Source organism: Peromyscus leucopus, chromosome 5 (assembly GCF_004664715.2).
Source record: "Peromyscus leucopus breed LL Stock chromosome 5, UCI_PerLeu_2.1, whole genome shotgun sequence".
Lineage (NCBI taxonomy): Eukaryota > Metazoa > Chordata > Mammalia > Rodentia > Cricetidae > Peromyscus > Peromyscus leucopus.
The window spans coordinates 45,571,334-45,586,705 of NC_051067.1; positions in this window are offsets into that span (position 1 = coordinate 45,571,334).

Here is a 15,372-nt window from a genome sequence, read left to right on the forward strand (position 1 = left end):
GCATGTGCCTTTCAAAAATTACAAAGCGCTGAGGAGAGGGGGAAACAGGACAGAGTTGAGCCTCTGTATAGATAAAGAAGCCAGAGCTCCATACCCAACACACAGGAGACACATACCCAGCAAGCACTGCTGGTTATAGAGGGAGCACCTTCCATCAAATTTGTATTTCTGTTTTAATATTTGGAATATTCTAGCTTCATCCCAGGGACAGCATTTGCTTTCTTCCAAGGCTACTGCAGGTACAGAACATTCAAAAGCCTTTCAGGGTTAAAATGGAACAAAACAAAAAGGAGAAAGCTGAAGACAAATGGGAGAGAGTGACAAGTTCCGCAGTCCCAAGCAGAATAGACAGGATTTCCAGATGGGCCATAGGGCATGTGAAGGAGGAGCAAAGCTCTTTAAAACTCACCTTGTAATTTGATTCTTCTTATGGTTGTGCTTGGGGGTGGGGGCCCTTACGGGGTGATTGTGCCATTTACTCAGAAGGATTCATGTGTTTTAAGAGTGCATTCTCCCCTTTAACATATGAAGTAGGTTGTTTATAAATCAGAGCTGTTGCTCAGTTAGTCTTTTACACCTCCCTACTTGCTTTTCTGCTTCCTACTGTGAAGAAGCAGTGTGAGGCCTCTCTAGAAGTGAAGAAAATATGGAAGCCATGCTTGAGATTGTCACAGCATCCCAAGATGTGGTCCAGTTAAAACCTCTGTACTTCACTGGTCACACAATCTCATGTACTTTGTTAACACCAATGAAAATGGATTAAATTTTAAACTCCTTACTTAATGGCATCGCAGAACTGACTTCTGATTTCTATATATTCTAAAGTTAAAGTTTTTCTCCTTTATTTATTTTTCCTTCTTTCCTTTTGTTTTTTTCTTCTTCATAGTATATATCTTTGTGTTTCTTCTTGTGCCTGCCCGTGTAGTGCCAAAGACTTTCAGTCAAGTCTTAAGGTTATCTCAGGATGTGTGTGCATTCTTACAGTCAATTCCAACTAGCCTCCATTCACCTAGTATCACCCTCTTCTGTTTTGACCACTCCAATGTCACTTCTGTGATTAGCCCTGATATGTTATAAGCCAGGCGTTGGTGGCGCACGCCTTTAATCCCAGCACTCGGGAGGCAGAGGCAGGCCTCTGTGAGTTCGAGGCCAGCCTGGGCTACCAAGTGAGCTCCAGGAAAGGCGCAAAGCTACACAGAGAAACCCTGTCTCAAAAAACCAAAAAAAAAAAAAAAAAAAATAAGAACCAATTTTACCTCTGAGGTGGTAGCTTTAGAGTCCTGAAGGCTAGATATGTAGTGAGTTTTACCAAAGCCTTTTAAGAGTTAGAAATCTAGAAGGGATTGAAAATAGCCTCCTCATCTTATTTTTTAGCTACACTAAGATGAGAGAGGAGCAAGCCACACCTTTGATAATTTAAGTTAATTAGACTACTTAGCAAAGCCCACATTGGAAAGTGCTTCTTCAGAACTGGGCAAAACATGATTCCTAGAGTGCCAACTCTGTAGTACTGAATGAAGCAGTGATGAACAGAAACCTCATTCATGAAACAAAGGGTTTTATCATGTAGTTACACTAGCTAGTCAGGGATGGTTTTGGGGACCCAAGAGAGCTCTCTTTGTGGTCAGTGAACAATAAGACTGGGGGAAAAGTTTGATTAGCAGAATAACCTTTACTGGATAGGTACCTAACTCAACTGTCAATTGTCATTTAAAAAGTTTAAAGCCAGGTACTGCTGTGGATATTGCTCTGTATTTTGTGAATGTGTTGCTCTGATTGGTTAATAAATAAAGTGCTGATTGGCCAGTAGCCAGGCGGGAAGTATAGATGGGACAAAGAGAGAGGAGAATTCTGGGAACAGGAAGGCTGAGTCAGGAGATGCTGCCAGCCTCCTCCATGAGAAGCAAGATGTAAAGATACTGGTAAGCCACGAGCTACATGGCATGGTATAGATTTATAGAAATGGGTTAATTTAAGATATGAGAACTAGATAGCAAGAAGTCTGAGCCATGAGTCAAACGGTTTAAGTAATATAAGCGTCTGTGTGTTTATTTTATAAATGGGCTGTGGGACTGCCGAGGCTTGGCGGGAGCTGGAGAGAAATTCCCAGCTACAAGCAACTGACCTTACTGGAAGTGATGTTCACAGCTTTCCTGTTCAGATAGTACAGAAACCCTGTAGAGAGGGTGAGAGAGTTTTGTCCTGACTGCAGGCCAGGCAGGACACAGGAAAACTTCAATTACAAGGTACCTAATCTTGGGCTCCAGAAATAGAAAGTAGAAACAATATTACAATGGTAGGATGCTTGATGGCACTCTCCTACAATCCCCCAATAGGGAGAATCAGAAGAATCATGTGTTCCAGCCCAGGATGGGCTCCATAGTGATGCTGACTCTACAAACAATCAAACAAAATTGGTGAGGTGGAGCCTTTGAGCAGAGACAATCACAAGCTCTTGATTTGGGGAATGTCAAATATAAGTCATCAAAATCATAGAAGGTGATGTTTCAATTCTGGTATAATGGTCCTTTTACTTGGTATATTTTAAGTGACCACACCGAAAAAGTTCTGCAAAGTACCATCTGAGTCTTGTCATTTGAAACAGCCTAAGAAGCCAGGTGTTGGTGGTGCATGCCTTTAATCCCAGCACTTGGGAGGCAGAAGCAGGCGGATCTCTGTGAGTTCAAGGATAGCCTGGTCTATAGAGTGAGATCCAGGACAGGCACCAAAACTACACAAGGAAACCCTGTCTCAGAAAGACAAAAAAAAAAAAAAAAAAAAAAAAAAAAAAAAAAAAAAAAAAAAAAAAAAAAAAAAAAAAAGAAAAGAAAGAAAGAAAGAGTCTAAGACTCTGACGTAGGTTTCATTATCAACGGAGGAGAGTGTCCCATTTCTGCCCTCCTGAGTGGAAGTCAGGATTAGAAGTCTGCCAAATAAGCTGTCCTGGAAAAGAGTCCCTTGTTTCCTTTTTGACATCTGTGACTAAAGTTTACAGAAGGAAGTAATGGCTTCAGATGGACTGAATACAAAGTAAGAGCTGGTCAAATCCTCTCCTTATTCTCAGTATGCAAACATACCACCAATGCCAGGGAGCAAGAAACTTTGGGCTTAAAGGATGATTAAAGAATTGTTCCTTAGCTGAGGATGCCATAGTCCCTGTATATCTAGCCAGGTGAAATAAATAGTAAGCCTAGAGTTACCTAAGATATACACTCTGAACAGTCTCTAGTTGGGAATGCCTTGACAAACAGCCAGAAGGCTTCCCTTCTCCTGCCCCTCCTTATCCCCACAAAGGACAAAGTTCAGACTGTTGCTTCAGGTGAGTGCTGTTCTGGGAAAACAAGGAAAGCAAACAAATACTGCTGTGTGGTTGACTAGTTCCCAGGCTCCATTTCAAAGGCAGTCCCCTATGGCATTGTTTGCTTCTGGTTTTGCCAGCATAGGTTTTTGATATCACAGAGACCTATTCTGAGATTTCCAAGGAGAGGAGCATTTAGTTTACAATTTGAAGCAAAGAATTTCCACTTTTTTTTTTTTTTAAAGGGAATATGTTACCTGTCTAGCAGGTATGTGTAAAAGTCCCTGGTTGTGTTAGATGCTGAGGGTACATGAGAAAATTCACCTGCTGTGTCTTTAAAAAGGACCTATTGCAATGGCTTTTCTGAGGCAAATTGGTGACAATATTTGTCTGTGATTCATGTATAGCATCCTTACTGGGACAACTGTCCTCTTTCCCAGCTTAGGATGTGGGAGGAGAAGGTCAGAGCATTAGGGAATTGTTTATTAGGGTAAATTTGAAAGCATGAAATGAATTTTAGAGCAATTAAATATTACACTGTAATACTCTCTGGGTCATTGACAGGCATGTTGGAATTTTTAAACCCCCCGCCCCCATTTCTACCATCATGAACGTAGTCAGTTGGTCAGGAGGACCTCTCCTGTTCTAGCTGGGGTGACTAGTAAAGCAGTTAAGCTTACTCCATTGTGAAGGAAACAAGAAAAGCTGCCTTTAACCACAAGGTAGAAAATTCAAGGAAGTTTTGAACACTGGCACACACATAAAGGAATGAAATCCAAAGGATGCCCTCCAAGAGGGAGTGAAGGATGGAAGGATTAATATTTGGGCTTTGGGTCCAGACTGAGCACCATAGTTGGGCATCATGAATGACCCCTTGGTGTTCATGAAGGAGATCCCCTTCCCGGCCTTCTACTTTCATCATTATGACTACCCCTTGGCATCTGGAGATCTAAGTATGGCTCAGAAATCATAGCCAGGAAGGTGGGAACAACATACAGACTACACAACAGATTTCAACCACCCAGGGCTATTTACCTTTTATTAACACAGCAAGTGCTGCCTCAGTCTGAGATCTTAAATAGTCCCTATAGGAAAAATCAACCCCACAGGCAATGGTACATGCCTAATGACTAGTTAACCATAGATGCATTATCCATGACACATGAAATGCCACTATTAGCAAAACTTGCTGTTTAAAAAGTATAATCCATGTAAATATGTATATATAGTAAAATCCTTTCTTCTGTTTAACAGTCTCCTCTCTTACCCAACCCTGTAGCACATGCTGAACAAGACCCACACAGTAGCCCTCAGGTTAGTCTGAAGAACCTACCAGCAGCTCAGCACAGCGCAACAATGATTTAAGCCACTTTGAGATATGACTAGCAATAGCCAGCAGGACATGGCTTCTCTTTGCATGCACAGGACTTGGACTGGAGTGACAGACTTCACCTGTGTATCCAACATGGGAATTTCTCACCTTCTATTGCTATCAATAAATAATTCATAACCACAAAGGAATGCATTGCTAATTGTATGGCCAGGCAGCAGAGCAACTTGGATGGAAGCCTCTGACCTGGGTGTGTCCTGATCATGTTTATCTAGAGTGAATTGCAACCTGAGAAAAGGGAGGCAATCATCTGGGAGGTAGAGACAGTCACAGAGTTAGCAACATGCTCTTACTATGCCAGTGGCCTTCGGGGTGCCTCTACTGTTCCAGAGATGCAAGGGAAATCAGCAGAGCACATGTCTAGAGTGTTTGCAGTATGCTAGACTCTGTTTCAAGGGCTTTCTGTGGATGTGTCTCAGAACCACAACTTGCAGGCTATCAAGTCAAGGCTTAGGAAGTATTTTGTTATCTTTGTATCTACATGTAATGGCTGGATACCCTATAGGGTAGTTCCTACTTTGTCAGGTATTGTAAGAGAGTAAAAGTAAAAGAATGACTTTCTTCCAAAGTTACATACTTTGATTTTTTTCCCCTACATATTTTCTAAGAAAGGTTGCCAAAAGGCTCATTATAGAAAAAATAATAACCACGCTTTCTCCTTCACATAGCTAAGAGTACAAAAAGAATCTACATAAACACCCATGTACAATTAAACAAGGAGGTCCTATTTCAAAATATATCTAAAAATATCTTTTGAATGTGTACACTAATTTTAGATAATGCATATAAAATTAAAACAATTTTAAAGAACATTGGGAATAATAGCAATTAACATAATTATATGTATTCAATGTATTGTTTAAAGATTTCAAAAGTCCTGGCAATTTTAGTTGTCCTATCAATAGTCAAAGTCCAAAGGGTTAATGACAAATTTGCCTTTCACTTTTCTTTTGGATTTTCACTTAAAAAGAAAAAAACACAAAGAAAAATTAACTCATATAAATAGCAAGGAGAACCTATAATTCTGTTGCCTATCTTCAATAAATAATATTTAAAATTTATAATTTTAAAGTTTGTCAGAAAATATTTTTGTCATTTTTCAAAATAAAATTGATTTATAATTATTTATTTAGTTAGGGTTGTCTGTTAAGAAATAAATTTGATATTTGTTTTACTTTCTTTCCCTATTTGAACTTATCTTTATTTTTCCAGAGATGTTTCAGGTTTAGGACATATAGCCTCTACAATATGTTCCTTGACTTTCTCTCATTTTTGCTACTAATATTAAATTCAGAATGTTTGTATGTATTTTTGTATATTTAAATATTTTATAAATAGAACTCTACTTCTAATCTTGCCAAAACATTTTGTCAATTCATCAAGCAATTCCATCAAATAATTATATAAATTCATTGAACAATCATTTAGCAACTCCATCCAGTTAATTTGTAAAAGATTTGTTTTTAATGTATACATATGAATGCTTTGACTGTATGGAAGTATGTGTACCACATGAGTAGAGTGTCTGCAGAGGCCAGAAGATGGTATTGAAATCTCCGGAGTTACAGATAGTTATGAGCCGTTATGTGGATCCTTAAAACCAAGCAAGATCCTTTGCAAGAACAGCAAGTGTTTTTAACCACAGAGCCATCTCTTCAGTCCCTCACTGATTAATTTTCATACCAGTGCTAAATCATTTGTATTATTGCTACATTAAAATACATATTAAGACCTTTTCGAATAAGTCTTCACTGTTTGCATGTACACTTTCATCCATGAACTTCAGGGTTACTTTTTCAATTTCCAATAACAAAAGAAGAAAATGGCCCTGTCAGGAATTGAACATGTATCAAAGTATCAAATCTATAAATTACCTATCTATCTACCTATTGAGTTTTGTGGCTCATTTTAATTAGAATTCCTGGAATGTTTCATCACCAAATAAATCCTCCAACATCATAGATGCTTCTGATTGTGATAAGGAAATAGCCGTCCATTTTTGCTTAGGTCTTTGCTGTTGGAGTCTGTCCAATGCATTTTCAACATCCACTGAGATGATCGTATGGTTTTCTCATTACTGTCTTATATGGACTCTCACTCCAGTTAAATTAATCTGTTTGTTCATTTCAAAATTTTATGCTTTGTATAAATCACTCTCTTTACTGGCTAGTGTTCTGTATCAGGCAAGATTTCTATGTGAAAATGAGAGAAAAACAAAACAAAACAAAACACGTGCACCATCTGAAACAGAAAAGGAAACACAAAAGACCATTTAATTGAGAAATCCAAAAAAAAGTTGGTTCAGGCCCCAAAAGGGTGTCTCAGGACGCACTTTTGCTCTCCTTCCTTCTGGAAACTTGGCATTTGTCTCTCTAGAAGACGTTCTCCCTGATCATTTTTGACATCCCGTTGGCTACAAGGCATGATCTCTACATCTCCCCCTCTTAGAGCTGCTTTAACGTAGGTAATTGAGGGCAGCCTTCCTTTTCTTTCTGAGCTATGACCTCCCCCAGAGACTTCCTTTCTTCTGCCACTATTTTTCCACCTCCACCATTTCTCATGGACATCCCACATGTTAAACACACTTGAAACAGGTACTAGAGAATGAAGAGACTTACAGCTCAACATGACATATACATTAATAGGATTCTCTGTTTGGAGACATTCACTTCCAAGTGTAACCATCCTGGTAGGAATGAAGATATTCTAAGGAGACACTGCTACCCTTTGGCTATTGGACTATTGAAACAACAGTCTCTGGGAAAGTAAAATTTCCTCAAGAATCCCAGCCTGCTGCCAGCCAGAGGAGAAAATTGTCTTTTAGAAAGTTTTCGCATGGTTCTGACAACTTGTTAAACTATCTTTCAAGACAAACTGGAGCCCCAAAAATTAATGGGCTAGACCATTCCTTGACCAGGAACCCTTAGTCATACAGACTTCTGCCTTCTGCCTAAACTTCTGTCAGGACCCCAAAAATGATGTGAGTTGTCATTGGACCTTTTTGTTCATCTTCCCAGTGTGTCCACATTAAATAAAACACTCTTCTGTGCTTTTCATTATTACTTGTTTCTGTAGTTGGTCTATTCAGACAGGTAGCCAAGCCAAGGACTTCCAGGGGCCAAAGCCCTTATAACAACAATCCTGATATCAATTAAGGAGCTATGGCCAGCAGAGATACATTTTTGCATGCCAGTACTCACACGTTGACCCTGAATAAAGCAGAAAGATTCAATGATGCCATGTGCCTGTTGGAACCATTTCATTCCATGGGCTTTTTCTTACCTTTCCATTTCAGCCCCCACCAGCTGCTTTTGTCTCTGTTTGGTGAAGCATATAAATAAGATTTTGGATTTGGTTTGGACTTTCACAAAATTTCTTGTTGGTTATCTGGAGGCTTCCTTGAGTTTTAGTGTTCTTTTGGAAACATTTCAACAGTTGCCGTTTGGTGAGCAACTTTGTCTGTTTGATGTCACCATTGTGATTGTGTAGACATTAAAATGTCTGTGTGTAGTGGTGTCCCCTAGGGGGAACGGCATTGAGTAGTCTTTTGTAAATTTAACAATCCTCAAAGTAGCACAGGACAACAGTAATCTGCCCTGAGGATGCCTGAGAAACTAGTAGAAGCCTCTGGCCACTTCATTGTTGCTCTTTTGAGCTTATTGTAAACTGGCATTTCTAGTCTTGGCATGGGCCGCTGACAGTGTGTGTGTATGTACACGTATGTCTGGGGGTGATTTTTAGACTCCATTATTGTACAAGAGCTGCTGTTTCTTTGTCTTTTTTTTTCTCTGAAAAAAAAAAAACAGCTAGCTAAAATATAGGAATTTTATGGTTGATGGTAATAATTGAGACTGAAACAGACAGACAGACAGACAGACAGACAAACACCTTGTTATGCAGACTTAACCTCAGTCAGATCTGACAGCTGAGCTTCCTTTCTGGTGGAATGGTTTGGGCTGGAACTGTTAAATGTTAATTCTTAAAATTGAGGTTTAGGGAAACACACCACCACCACCACCACCACCACCAGCAGCAGCAGCAACAACAACAACAAGAAACAACAAAACAAAACAAAAATCCAAAAAAACTCTTGTTACAGGATTAGGAAAGATACATCTTCTCAGTCAAGTATTTTGAAGAACAATAAGCAACTAAATGACTTTCCTTAACGTCCAGTTTGTTCATGTGAAACAACAGATGTAAGATAAACGTGTTGCTAAATTACAAAGTTTTGTATTACTACAGATTTTGATAAGAATTTTCCTTCAAAACAAGTTTTGGAAAAAGTTTTAAATCTACTTATTTTTAATAGTCAAGTGTAACAGAAAATGAAAACATAAATATAATTTTGTTAATGCTCAAAAAATTTCTAAACTGGGGGTGGCAAGATGGTTCAGTGAGTATGGTCACTTGGCACCAAGCCTGAGAACCTGAGTTCAATCCCAAGGAACCACGTGATGGAAGGAGATCGAAGATTAGATAAGCCTTTAACATAGCACTCCAACCAGCATCTCTGATTATTAAAGTGTGCTGGATCTCATCTAAGGAGTATATCCATAAATAAATACTTAATTCTCTAACTGCTTTTCTTGTATTGTGTTTTATTCTTGGTTGTATTTAAAAAAAAAAAAGAACCTTATAAGTATTGTCTGTTAATATTATGTAGACTCAGGGCTTTGCAACTGGGAGTTCTGGAAGGAGGGAAGGACAGAAAGCAGATGGCCTGGCCTGAGAGCCCCTCCTTCCAGAACTCCCAGTTGCATGAAACTGGCACTAAAGAGTCTTATTGGCACTAATTCCTTGTTGTCTGTCAACTGCCTCCTCACATTAGATTATCTGAGGCAGGTCTTGTCCTGGTGATAAGGGACAGCCAGGATTAAACCTTCAGCTGGTTAACTGTCAATGCCTTTCAAGAACATTGTTCAGAGACAGAGTGGGGCAGTGGCCAGGATTAAAATATAGGTATACTGTGCATGGTATATATATAGGACTTACCTATATAGGACTTGCCTATAACCCCAGCATTTGGGAGGCTGAAGCAGGTTTATCATTAGTTTGAAGCCAGCCCGAACTTCATAGTTGGAGATCAGTCTCAAGAACAACAGAAATGGACTGGACTTACTTGAGCTATACCTTTAAAAAAAGCAAGTAAAGCTAAGAGGTTATGGAGAAATAGCTCTTACACACGATTCATTGACAATGATTGAATGTCATTGTCTTTGCTTCTACTTCTTTTGGTGTGTGACATGTGCGTTAAGACAAAGAGTGGGCAATGTAAGTATGCTGGCAAGAATTTTAAGAGACACATGTGCTCTCTCCTTAGCTATATAGACTATTGAAGCAACACTCTCTAAGAAATCAGAATTCCCCAAAGAATCTCATGCTAGGAAAAGGAAAGGGACAAAACCTGATGACAATCAGTAAGTGCACTGGTTTCCCAGAAAAGAAATTTCACACAGTTCTCACGAGGTGGTAGGCCACCTTGGAGGACAGGCAAGACAACAAATCTGAGTGGGATCATGTCTTGGCCAGGACTGTGTGGGATCATGCTTTGACCAGGACTGTGTGGGATCATGCCTTGACCATGCTTTCTATTCAGTCCTGAACTTGGTATCAGGACCCCAAAGATGGACTTAAGAAAGTAACTTGGCCTCTTTCTCCCTCTTTTGAACATTCTGCATCTAATCAATGTCTTTTCTCTTCTTCCTACCACTTCCTATTTTCCAATTGGCTTGTTGAGGATAGGAACCTGAACCTAGTTTGTTAGGGCTGCTGTGGCCCAGGCTCTTACCTAATACACCAGGTAACAAAAGGACCTTTATTGTATTGAAACATTCCTTTTAGGGCATTTTTCTGAGGCTTATAAAGGAAACCCACTCAAGGTGGAATGAGACCACTTTCAGCCACCTGTAGACATAAGAAAAGTCAATCAGGGCTAAAAGTGTTAGAGTCCCTTGCAAAAATTTTATAAAGGTTAAAGATTAAAATAGATATAGCAAACAACATTTTTGATACATTCATAAATAAACAAATCCATTCAATAGACCAAGGGAAGAAGGCTGTAGATAGTGAATGTTGAAACTATGCTTTGAAGGTAATGGGTTTGTCATTGGCAGCTGTGACTACCCAGGAAGGGCTTGCCAGTGAAATGTAGATGGTGAGAATATTGGAGTTTTGTGGTTTTGGGCAGGGTTGAGGCCAGCCATTCAGAAGCAGTTTGATGCCTAGAGGCTGTGAGTGAGGAAAGAGGGCAGGGCAGGGAGAGTCACCAGGTAAGTTTGTCATGGTTCCCAGCAGGGTTTGGCTGCTCTGGCTTAAACTGCCTCAGTCTGGTGCTTTTCAAACCAACATTGAGAAGGACATTCCTTCCTTGTTTGTCTTGCACTGAAACCAGGAGAGGGATTTGGTAGCTTCCACAAGCAAGGGAACCAGTAAACATTCTGAATGCACTTAGTTCTCTTCTTTCCTTCATCTTTTGTCTCTACTTTCCTTTCCTGAAGTCTAGTACCTCAAAACGTCACCACACATAGCATCAAGTATTCTATCTTGTGGGCAAAGTATACTTACCAACCAATTTGGTAATTTGTCTTTTCAACAGTGAAAGTGTAGAGTGAAGGAAAGTGGGCATCCTCCATGTCACACTACGCTACTTTAAAAGAATGTCTTGCTCTAATTCCATACCATTTTTAAATTGATAATTTAACAACCAGCTATGTATTGTCCTCTCCCATAGAAGGGAAGAATACAATGTAATTTTTCTTAGTAAGTCAAAAATAGATGGTCTTTTCAACTATAACACCATTCATTTAAAAAAGACAATTCTATATTTTATGATCTACTTGACCGATTTATTCTTTTCCTCATGCTTGTTAATGAACAGATATCATAATTGTTATTAACAATTTAGGTAATAGGTGGTAGGGGAATAATTAAGCCATCTTACTTCTGAATTATTATCCCCTCACCAGTGAATTGCTGTCCCTACCTACCAATAATTGTGAGTTGAATATGCTCAAATGTCTCAATTCATATAGTAAATCATCTTTCATATCCTTTCTCTCTGTATCTCTCTCTTTGCTCTCCTTTCCTTTTCTCCTCCCTCCCTCTTTCATAACATGATCACAATGTCTGAGATGTGTTTTGTTATTAGATTCCAACAGGTGTTTTGAGATATCAGGTGCCACTGTCATAATAAATTTCAGAAGATGTAGAAATGGATTGTAGATTTCTTCTTCATTTAGCAAGTCTCCAAGACAGTATTAAAAGATTAAAAGCTCATAATGCATTGAAAGGTGATGTTTGATTAACAATATATAGAAATTGACCTTTTTTAAAGCAATAAACTTATATTCTATCTTCATTGAGACAACAACATTTGTACAATTCCAAGTGGAATACACTAGGATTCACAATCCTCAGAGCACAGCTCCCAAGTACAGCATAGACAAATCTCAGCAGAGGGAGATTTAATTTGGAAAATATTACTCAGTAATACAATATCAACATATCTGAAAAATGGCATTTTATTAATACAAACTCAATACAGTTAATCAAAGTTATCCTACTGATCAGTGGTATGCAGAAGACACAGGGATTCTCAGCCTGTGACTTCGCCAACCCCATGGTTGTCAGGCATAAGGGAAAGACAGAAAGGAAGAAGCAGAAAGTCTATCCAGATTCTTTTAAATGTGGAAATAAATAGAAGGCTATATTTTCCTATTAGGGTTGTTAACCTTTCTGGATCTGGCAGCAAGAAAGACTGTGTGCTATGCTGTTTTCCTATGAAGAGACATGCATTGAATGTTTGTGTATCTGTGTGTGCCCCAACAGTTGCAAGTGGTTTGTTTTGCTATGATGGTATTACAGAGTAAATTACTGCTCAAAGATTATTTATAGGCAGTGGTTGGACCTGATGGTTTCTCTTCCTTGTCTGAGTGATGGACCCTTGGATATCAAATTTCCTGTCTATATTGTCGTCCCATGAAACTGCTTGATTCTAGTAAATGCAGAGTTTGGCAGTCCTTGATGGAGTATATTTATGAGTTAAGTCTAAATGAATCCCAAACATATGGATAAAATTTCCCTTGAAATATCTAAATTAACGGTGGAAAACAATTTAAAAAATGCATTGGAGACTTGCTGCTTCTCAGGCCAACACTGAAGTTATAGCAATTTTCTCCTAATCAGCAGAACTCCAAACTTGCCCCTGGTGTATCAAACTTGAAGGTCACCATTTTGACTTTCATGGTTCCTGTACCCCTAGTGAGCCACAGCTCAAGCTGTGAGCACTTTATATAGTGACACCCTCATTGTCTCCTCCAAGATCCTGTCATATCCAAGTCTTAAGCACAATTAATACCAAATGTATAGGAATAAATGAGATCCAGGAAGCCATCAAATAGAAGCCACTCTATAGCAGAACAAGCATCTCATTCACTTTCACCCACAAATCCCAAGCCATAATGGATTTATTGTCTTATTTTGTTAAAGGAAAAACAAACATGGAAAACTATCTGTCACTACAGGTTCTTCATTTTACAGATAAACTTAAATATATAACAATTATATGATCTTGGCATTATTTCTCTACTAATCATATTGACATTTTTGACATTCTCATAGAAATAATTTTAAATAAAGATACTTCAAATGAAGTTGTACCCTTCTTATTCTTGTCCTCTTTCTTCTACAGATTAGGTAAATTTCTTTTCCAGCCTTTCAAACCATTATGAATATGAATATGAATGAGATTACTTTTTAACTCACCACACATTTTCCACTTTGGCTAGAAAGAACATTTTTTTCTTACACTCCCAGTAATTATAATAGTTTATCTCCCCACCCCTACAAAAGCACAACAATTTTCTCTTTAACTTTGACCTTAGTATTTAAATGAACCTCAGACCTCTCTACCAGGGAGCTGAAATTTTGGGCCTGGCATCTGGTGACACACTGTTTAGATCACCAAAGAGACTGGTTGTCTCTCCATCAGAAAGAGTGGTTTTCTTCAGCCTGGTACTTCCTTACTTCAATCCACAGAGCCATCATAAGCCAATTGTGTTGACTTCTTATCATGTGTATGCTTATCAGAATTCAAACCTGCAACAGTGTCTCTGGAGAAAATGTTCCTTCTTGTTAATGCTCTGATTAAGGATTGTAACTGGCACAAGATGAGTCAAGATCTATCATTGCAACCATTCCTGATGCTATAAATAGTTCTCTCTTACTTCATGAGCTGGGAACACCTTCATTTAGTGACATATTCACTAGAATCACAAAGGATATTGACTTCCATTCTTTTATAGTTGGCACATATCACACATAAGTGTCTTCATCCAGAAAAATCTTTCAACAAGCTTTGAGGGATGGCATACGGCTATAATCCCAGAACTGGGGCTAGAGGCAGCAAGACTGAGTTCAAAGCCAGCCTGAGCATGAAATGAGATTCTGTTTCTGAAACAAAACAAACAGAAGAGAAGTCAGTGCTTCTGACAGACTGAAAGAACTCCAGCCAGATAAAACCCAGTTGTCCAGCATTAAGGGCTGGCATCCTTTACTTTTTTGTTGTTGTTTTCAGTTTTTTAAACTCTAATCTTGACACTTAAAGCCTTTGTAGCTCTACAAACATGAGTTTGGATAAGCATGTTTTTAATAGACTAAAATAGTAAAAAAAAAAAATTAAAAATTGAGATCAAACAGCATCTCATTGTTCCCTTCTGTGTCACCATTACTTCTGTCTAGATTTTATCCTGGCCAACCTTACATGGGGGGGGGGGGAGCTGAGAAATGTTGGAACAGATGATGTCTTTGTGGTGTGTTTCCAATGATCCTCAAGTAACAGTTCAGACTTCAGTCTGGAACAAAGCAATACTTCTCCCAAGTCAGTGAGCTTCCCCAGAAATTGGGTTAGCAGGAAGAAGTCCACTTAAATGGAGATGTTAAGTGAATGGTGCCTGTTTCAGGTGTACCTATTATGTGCAGCCACCTCCTCCTTCTGTCTCCATCCTCTAGGCTCGTGGGACCAGACCTCCCAGTGTCCTAAATCCCTGGCCTACCCCCCTCGGCCTTCAATCTGGCCTTATCTTGATTGCTGTCTGGAAGGAGCAGTGCGAATCTCCATTGTGTATTAAATATGCAAGCTCTGCTTGCTCATCCATGTCTCTCCATCAGTCAGTGGGCACCAGCTGTTAGTGGCAACCTGTTCTCAACAAGTGTTTCTGGGCAAAATAGAAGTAAAATTTCTTAAAGAGGACTATTTTTTCCCATTTTATTTTACATTAAATATGGTACTGAGACCCAGTGAAGTATGAATTTTACCTCCTTTGTTTGAGGCACAAATTATGTGTGTCTATGTTTGACTTGTTTGAATTAATAGTCCTAAAGTGCCTTAATTTGCTCAATATGTGAATGGACATGAGTTGCATTTTTGTGTTTATTTGTGATTATTAGTTGCGTTTTCTGTGTACGCGCACATAGAAGCCACATGTCAAAGTCAGCATCTTCCATGATTGTTCACCTCTTCACTTTAGGAGACAGGGCCTTTCTTTGAACCTAGAACTTACCACCTGCCTTAGACAGCCTTGTAGATCTCCAAGGATCTACCTCTTTCTGCCCTGCAAAGCCAGGGTTACAGATGCACGCCTCTGCCCTTGGCTCTTACACAAGTGCTAGGGATTCAAACTGA